Below are 8,025 nucleotides of genomic sequence, written 5' to 3'. Positions count from 1 at the left end.
AAGGGAGCACAACATAGCATAAATATACCATCGATCTTGAATATCGATGAAGCAAAATATCTCTACTGACCCGCATCGCCACTGGCGTGAATCCCGAATCCAAGCCGGAATTGAAACCATGCGTCAGTAAGTGAATACATGGTAATGATCAGCAAGAAATAAAACACATAGGCACCGATAGTAAATTGACAGCCTGTATGGGGACCGTAGTTCTTCTTTTTTCCTGACGATTACATTACATGTATGCTGCATTGTTTGAGAGCTTCTGCTTGGTCAAATTGAGACGATGCATTAAGACAAGAGAATAGGAGACGTTAACAAATAATTCTCACAATTTGAAGTTCTATAGATCTTAAAAAACAAACCACTGCACTCAAAGGAACTGCAATATTCTACTAAAAGCCAGCATAAACCTGAATGTAAAGAACAAAGTTATAGCGATAGAAACCATTCAGAAAGAGCAAATGGAGAAGGTATCATGGGCATATGAGTTATAGAGATATCAGAGCATAAGCAACCATATCTTTGAATTTCTTAGAGATCACTTTAGACCAAATCTCTTCTACATACAAGTAACTACGTAACCTAAGTACCCTAGTTAGTAAATAAATGTAGAAAAAAGCACTGAAATTACATGTGAGCTGGTTGGAACCACATGGTTCTATGTTTCATAACGCTCCAAGATTCTTAACCTGTTTTTTTATTTACATTCTTTGCAAGTTCATCCAGCTTTAGCATACTCTTAAGTTGTATTCTCACTGTCAGCTTAGCAACTTCTTCTTTTGGATGTTCAACAACAACAGAGCATACCTTGATATATGATAATAAAATTTTCAATGGTGATCCAATGCAATCATAACATATTCACTGGTTCGAAGCTACAATCAAACAACAGAGATGAGGCATGTATCTAGTGATGAAAGAAAACATGACCTTTTTCTAGTCCCTGATGTATGGCAGTACCACTTTTCGATCATTAGGCTAAGATGGGCTAGTCTCCAACATGTGCAGAAGACAAACAAAGTAGCACTACCAGTGGCACTTTAGTTGGGTTTGGGTACCACCGCAATGTCACACAAATAGATTCCTATTAATAAACTAAGGTAGTAGATGATTCTTTCCCTAAAAAAGAACTCACCTAGAGCGTAGGACCTGCCATGATGATGCCTTCAATATCACCTTCAGCAGTGATTCTCCATCGCCCAGCATGAACCAAGCGTCATACCTGATTTACATATATCCCTGATTTATGACTTCATATACGGAGTATTAGATATCCTGTCAACCCAAAGCAACAATAAAACATAGATCAGGTTTTATAGAAGAAGTAACATCAGCCAATGAAATGATTTATTCAAGAAAACGCAAAGAAACAATGTACATCAGCAAAGAATGATTTAACTAATTACAAAAAAATACAAACTACAACTCAAACGGAGAGGAAAGATTCCAATCAGAGAAGCACAACAGGAAAACCAATCGATGTGAAAACAAGATGATGCCTATGGTTTCAAACTTAACTACTAATGCCAAGCCAAAGCTATAGCTTTCGGAACATATTACTAACTCATGCTACTCACACAGTATTTTGTATCTTCAAAACTATTTTCACGCTGAAGCTCTCAGAAAATATGTCAACATTCATGCATCAGTGCATTAAAACAAACTGCAATGCCTACATCAATCATGGCACTAAAATTAATCAACTATTTAGTTCACGAAAAGAGGATTAACTCTATAGGAGGAACCTTGGCACTGAAAATATGTAAGATTTTTGCTAAAACTTCCAACAAATTCAAGAAAAGATGATCAACTCCACAGGAGCAATTTATCTTCACTATAGTGGATCAATTTGGTTCATATAGGTTCTCAGCTACATGTATTATTTCATAATCCTAACACAACAGATAAATGTGAAGACAGGCCCTTATCCCAAATCATTCCAGAATAGGCACATCTAGTATGCTGAAAAACGTAAAACAAACATGAGTAACCCAAGAAAATCCATCAATTCAACGCCAATCACTAATTAGTTATATGTACCACCAATACAATAGAAACTGGTATACATCATATAGATTAAAATTAATACACATAAATGCATTTTCAGTCACTGCAGGGAAGGCAAGATGACAAGAGACTGGATATCAACATAAGCAAGGAAAAGCAGACCTCGGATTCTTACTAAGGTATTTCGTTTTTTAAATAATCAGTTCCACCAACATAAACAACAAAAAGGAGATCAAGCCAAACCAAGCTACATATCGCTTTTACCACAAAAACAAGGACAGAACAAGCACCATCAGTTCTGACCAGGACCAAAAGAGTCAAGCACCAAAAACATATGGCTTGTCAACTACGGCACAAAGGAAGTAATGTGAACCAATTAGATGAAGGCACTATTGCTAGCATTGCACAGGCCTACCTAATCACAGTTTTCTACTGCCTAAACTCATTTATATTTACTAAAGGCTGCACAGTCCAAAATCTTAATTCCAATTCAATAGATGTGTACAATGCTACATAATCTACACACGCCCATGGATAGAATATTTCTTCCGAAAGCTGCATCTAGGTTTTATACCTCATCCTTGTCTAGTACAGGAGTGTAGGTAGTAATCAGGGGATGCCAAAATAGCTTCTCTTGTTCAAGTATCTAACTGCTTTCGTCTGCAGGAAAAATATAGTAGATAGTTAGTAACATATGAATAACAAATAAAACACTATCACAATCTAAGATCTGATATTACCAGAGGGAGCTTGTGCAAGTCCAAGAAGAAAACCGGGCAGCCTGGATTTCAGTACCGATCTGCAGCAACCTTCTAATATTCCTAGAGAAGGAATAATTAGGACTTGGGAGCTGAAGTATAATATAAAGATAATAACTGTAATATCTTCTGAGTAAAGTGTTAAACTAACTCCCCTTGATTCATTAGATATTGGCATGCTTCTAGGTTAAACAAGTACATGGCAATACCTTATTTGTCTTTCACATACTTATACAAGTGAAGCTAAAAACTATTACACATGAATAAGGCAAAAATATTGCACAACTTATGACACCATGTATGCTAGAAATTCATGGATCTACATAATGTAACCCCAATAAATTGTATCTGCATGGATAAAATGCATAGAGATTGCCGGAAAATAATTTATATAAAAGAATCTCTTCTCCAATTCCAATGCCAAACACAACGATGCTACATACCTAATCCCACAATCTTTTTACTTCGGTTCTTCCAAACTGTAACATAACAAGTTATGAGAGCCAAACCGCACTACTCCTATTTCTTTGAAAAAATAAACTACTCGTAAATTGACACATGTTCTGGCCTGCTGGTTCTTACCATCAGTTATTTCTTCCTTCACCAGGAGCTACATGCTAAAATCAAAGGCTCAAAAGGTTGAACAAAAGATGGTAAAAACATACGTGAAATCCTCATGGTCAACACCTAGTATTAGATCACCAACGTACTGAATCGGCAAGTTGACCGTCACTGCTCAAATGCACCCTCGGGAATGTGCCAGCGTCCACGCCGACATTCAGTTGAGGAGCGCAGACAGCAGGGTTGACAAGACGTCTGTACCAAGCCTGCAAGAGCAACAACACCACCTAGTATTAGACTCACCAGCGGACTGAATCGGCAAGATCATCATCACTGCTCAAATACACCACTGCTCAAATACACGCTTGAGAATGCACCTCACATAAATAATTGTACACCCATTATGTGCAAAAGTCAAATGAACATTCATCAATCATATTCAATTCAGATCTGACCTCACATAAAAGAATGCCCTCTTCATGAGACCATGCACCTTTGTTGTCTTCCGTGCTCAAATAATTATGCCATTCACAGCAAATCGAAATCTTTGGTAATCAAATCATTACCCAAGATTCCCTATTTCAAACCATGTCACCTGGCATCCAAATAGCAGCCATATTCAGCCTAGGAACACTGTCAGCAGTCTCATGTTTGAGGCAACACAAATAAGCCTACAAAGTAAGAAACAAAATAATAAAATATCGAAAAGAGAGGAATACCAGTATTAGCAGCGCCGTCAAGAGATCGAGAGCTTAAAGGAGAACACAACTTAGTTGATGTGGTAACCAACCTTGAACAGCAACATTCCACACTGGACTCCGTCTGGTCCTTCTGCCGAGGCCGCGCCGCCTCCCACACCAGGGCCACCCTCACATCCAATTTCTGCAGGTAGAAAACTTCGCCTCAGTACTAACATTGCTTAAAATTTTGAATCAGTAAACGATACAAATCTTCAACAAACCATGCAAGCTGAAAGCAAATAATCTAGTACCTCGACCATTCGCTTCTAATAATTGTCACAAATACATGACTGTGCTTATAATTCAGGTCTCAGATGACCTAATAACCCTCAGATTTTCCAAGAGGGGTGCCGCCTGCTATCAAAACATGCTTGACTATGTCATCAAATAAAAGAGTAAGCTCCGGCAAGAACAGAATGGTATGTACTGTTGTGATTTTCTTAGGATCATCATATCCTTTACACTGTAGTAATTTCATGGAGAAAATATAAGAGGTTTTACCTTGGCGAGTCCAAAGAAGTTGATGTGTAGCAATTTGGATGAGGCCTCTCGGTGACAGGTGAGAGCTCTTCAAGTGAGGTAGCGACTTTGCTCTTGCTCACCAGTCACCACTTGCAACTTCGACAGGCCATGTCAAGCATAACCTGCATCCAGAAAAGGTGACAAATCAAATTTCATCTAGCTGTATAAAATGGCCCTCGTCATTTTAGCAACTAAAACCAGACAGTGCAAGCCCTAAGCAAAATCAAATGAGAAGATCAACCTGTATAAGGGCATGCAAAGTTATTATCTTATATATCTCTGACGGTGGAACTGGACGGCAAAAATTCATTTAGGCGATAGGACAACCCATTAGGAAATTATATATAGAAAAAATATGATATACATTCTAAAGTAAAAAAGAATACGCTTAAGGAAAAGCCAACATCTGCTGAGGTAATCATAGCTATCAATGAAACCAGGGATATTGTAAAAAGGAATGTCCATTCCTAATATCAGTCGCATTTTTAAGCCTTGAGGTCATCATGTAACCACACATCCCCATCTCTAAATAATCTAGAGAATAACACTATTGTGAATCCTCTGTTACATAAAATTATTATTAATCTAACAAGGGTGAAAAAGGAAGATATAATCCATCATATTCGCAGTAATTTGTGATCTTTCTAGTCCTTTTTTTGTACACCAGACTCATATTCCCTTATACCTAACAGAAACGAGCTTGAGGAGAAATCAAAACAGACCACTGCCGAAATCCCCACAAACTATAAACTGCAATAGGCTATCTGTACAAAATACGCCGTTCTGAGCGGGCAGGTTGTACATGGGAAGCTCCCCGCCGTGAGAGGAAGAGATTGCTATGATTTTCTATGTACCCATGCGTGGCTGAGCAAATCCACCATCATGGCCATGCGAAAAATGAATTAAAGTACGAGGAAGAACGAGAATAAAGAGCTCACATGGGGAAGTAATATTTACGAGCGACGAGATGCTGATGTGCTCCGGCGAGCGGCGGCATGGCCGGCGCGCTCGTCGCTGCTCCTCCACCACCGTCCCAGCGCCGCCCCTCGCTGCTCCTACACCTCCGGCTGGCCGTCGCCCCCGGTCGTCGCCGGAGCGGATCCGCCCGCGCTGGCCCGTCTTCGGCCGCGCCCGACGCCTCCAGTCGCCACCGCCGCAGATCCGCCCCGCGCGAGCCCGTCGCCTCTGGTCGTCGCCGGAGCAGATCCACCCCGCGCCAACCCGTCTCCGGCCGTGCCCGGCGCCTCAGTCGCCGCCGCCGTCGCTCGGGCTGGCCGCTCCTTGTCTGGCCGGTTCCTCCAGACGCGCCGCCGCGCGAGAAGGAGGAAGGCCGCAGATTGGATGAGAGGAAGAGGAGCAGGGATTGGGGGACGGGAGGAGGAGATTCGTCCACCGCCAACCCGTGATCTGTTGCGCACCGGCCTCACGCGGGGCTGGAGCAGAGGTGAGATCTGATGGGTGAGAAGGAGATCGCCATTGGGGAGGAGAGGGGCGGGGAGGATTGGGGGTCGTCCATGGCTCCACGCCGATCTAGGTTTTCACCGTCTCCCGCGGTAGGAGACGGAAGGCGATGCGAATGAGCACCTAGGCTGCCTCTGATGGCCGGGTCCCAAACGAAGCTGGCCCCAGCCGTCATGGGCTCGGTGGGACACAGAAGAAGTGAGAAAAAAAATTACCGATCGGACGGCTGTAGTGAAAAGCGGGATTGGCGCTGGTGGAATGGACGACCCAGATCAATGTGCCCCTCTCAGATGGCCTGGTTGGTCGGGTCATCTAGGAGCTTTTATAGGAGAAATTTACTTTAAAAAGTATTCATCTATCTTGGATTTCATGGCGTATAGCCATTTTAACGGAGTCATGGCCCATCATAACTTCTTTGTATGTAGTTGGTTTATCATTGTTCAAAAACAATCCTTTGTTCACAAATCATTTATTTGATCACAAAGTAAACCATACCTACAAGGTTCAATAAGTACTTCGATTTCCATGACTATAACATTTTGTAGACATGGGAGCCATGATCATCGTGGCCGCTTCCGGAACCAATTCCGATGCTGCGCTACTCTGATCATTATGCTCAGGTTCATAAACCTTATCAAGTTCTATTGTCCTCCCACTCAAATACTTTGCTAAAAACAATTTCTTGGAAATAAGTAAGAAACATTGACAAACACTTTTGTCTTTGTCTCCATAGTGGAAAGAATTCCCAATCAATTCTATGGGATAACCAACAAAGACATTCATCCGATTTTGGTTGTAAACTTATTTACTTTATGCTATGCATTCCAAAATTTAAGAAAGAACTATTAGGGTTCATACCCATGCCATAACACGTATGGTGTCATTTCAACGGATCATGATGATGCTCTATTCAGTGTAAAAGCGGTAGTCTCTAAAGCATAATCCACAAAAAATATAATGGCATCAATATTTTATCTCATCATTGATCCAACAAGGTTTGGATACATCTCTCGGATACTCCATCATCATTATGATACTCCAAGAAACGTGAGTTGTAGAACAATTTCATAACTCTCTTAGATGTTCGCTAAAACTCGTAATTCAAATATTTCCCCCATGATCCAATCATAGATATTTGACTTTTCTATTACGATGATTTCCACTTCATGCTGAAATTTATTTGAATCCATTCAAATGTTTCAAACTTCTTCCTTATCGAATATATCCACATATATACTCAATTCATTGTTGGAAGTTTTCATGAAGTAGAAGAATCTCCCGCACACAACTATGCCCAGTGAACCTCATACATCATCATGTATGTTTTCACTAAGTTAGTTGTCCGTTCAACTCTTGGCCTATGAACGGTATTTTAGTCATTCTCTTTAGAAAAGATTTGCAAGCGCCAAACGATTCAAAAATCGAATGACTCCAAAATTCCATTTGCATGGAGTTCCTTCATGCGTTCCTTTCTAACATGACCTAAATGGCGGTTCCACAAATAAGTGAAATTCAAATCATTTGCCTTATGGCATTTTAGCGTCAGTGTTATGTATGTGTGTTTCACCATTAAGATTTATAATAACTTATCCATCGTACATGGAGTAATGTCATAATTTGAACAACTCATTGTTTTCATTTGACCAGAGCAAAATAACAATTTATTAAGTTCTTTATTATAAATTATAAGGGCTAGGTAGAATACCAACGACCAGCATAATAACACTTTATTATGTTCCAGATGTGCATTATTACCATATTCCTTATTAGTCACGTAGGCCATCATATTCTTGTATTGTGTTATATTGTATGACATCTCATACCAACCAATCTGGTACAAATACCCAAGAATTTCATTATGTGACCAAACAAGGAATACATCCATAACATGTATATCATTTATATACACCTGAGCTAGACTTTCTAGTCTTTTCCTTCTTTCTGCCAAAATATCTTTTGTAGTTTCTCTTTTA

At 40.3% G+C, this 8,025-nt stretch overlaps 1 long non-coding RNA gene across 3 annotated transcripts; it reads right to left on the bottom strand.

Moving 5' to 3' along the window:
- Nucleotides 1-2,539: 2,539 nt before the first annotated feature.
- On the bottom strand, nt 2,540-6,144 carry LOC127292118 (uncharacterized). 3 transcript variants are annotated; one of them, XR_007844949.2, is made up of 8 exons: nt 5,530-6,144; nt 4,571-4,713; nt 4,321-4,444; nt 4,049-4,211; nt 3,785-3,924; nt 3,351-3,595; nt 2,751-3,247; nt 2,540-2,670 (listed from the first exon to the last, which is right to left on the bottom strand). It is a non-coding gene; the product is annotated as an uncharacterized lncRNA (long non-coding RNA). The 3 variants fall into 3 exon arrangements; XR_007844946.2 differs by having other exon boundaries at nt 2,751-3,595; XR_007844948.2 differs by having other exon boundaries at nt 2,751-3,595; nt 4,321-4,423.
- Between the last annotated feature and the right edge of the window lie 1,881 nt (nt 6,145-8,025).

This window comes from Lolium perenne, chromosome 4 (genome assembly GCF_019359855.2).
Source record: "Lolium perenne isolate Kyuss_39 chromosome 4, Kyuss_2.0, whole genome shotgun sequence".
Classification (NCBI taxonomy): Eukaryota; Viridiplantae; Streptophyta; class Magnoliopsida; order Poales; family Poaceae; genus Lolium; species Lolium perenne.
This window is presented reverse-complemented; position numbering and strand designations above follow the sequence as displayed.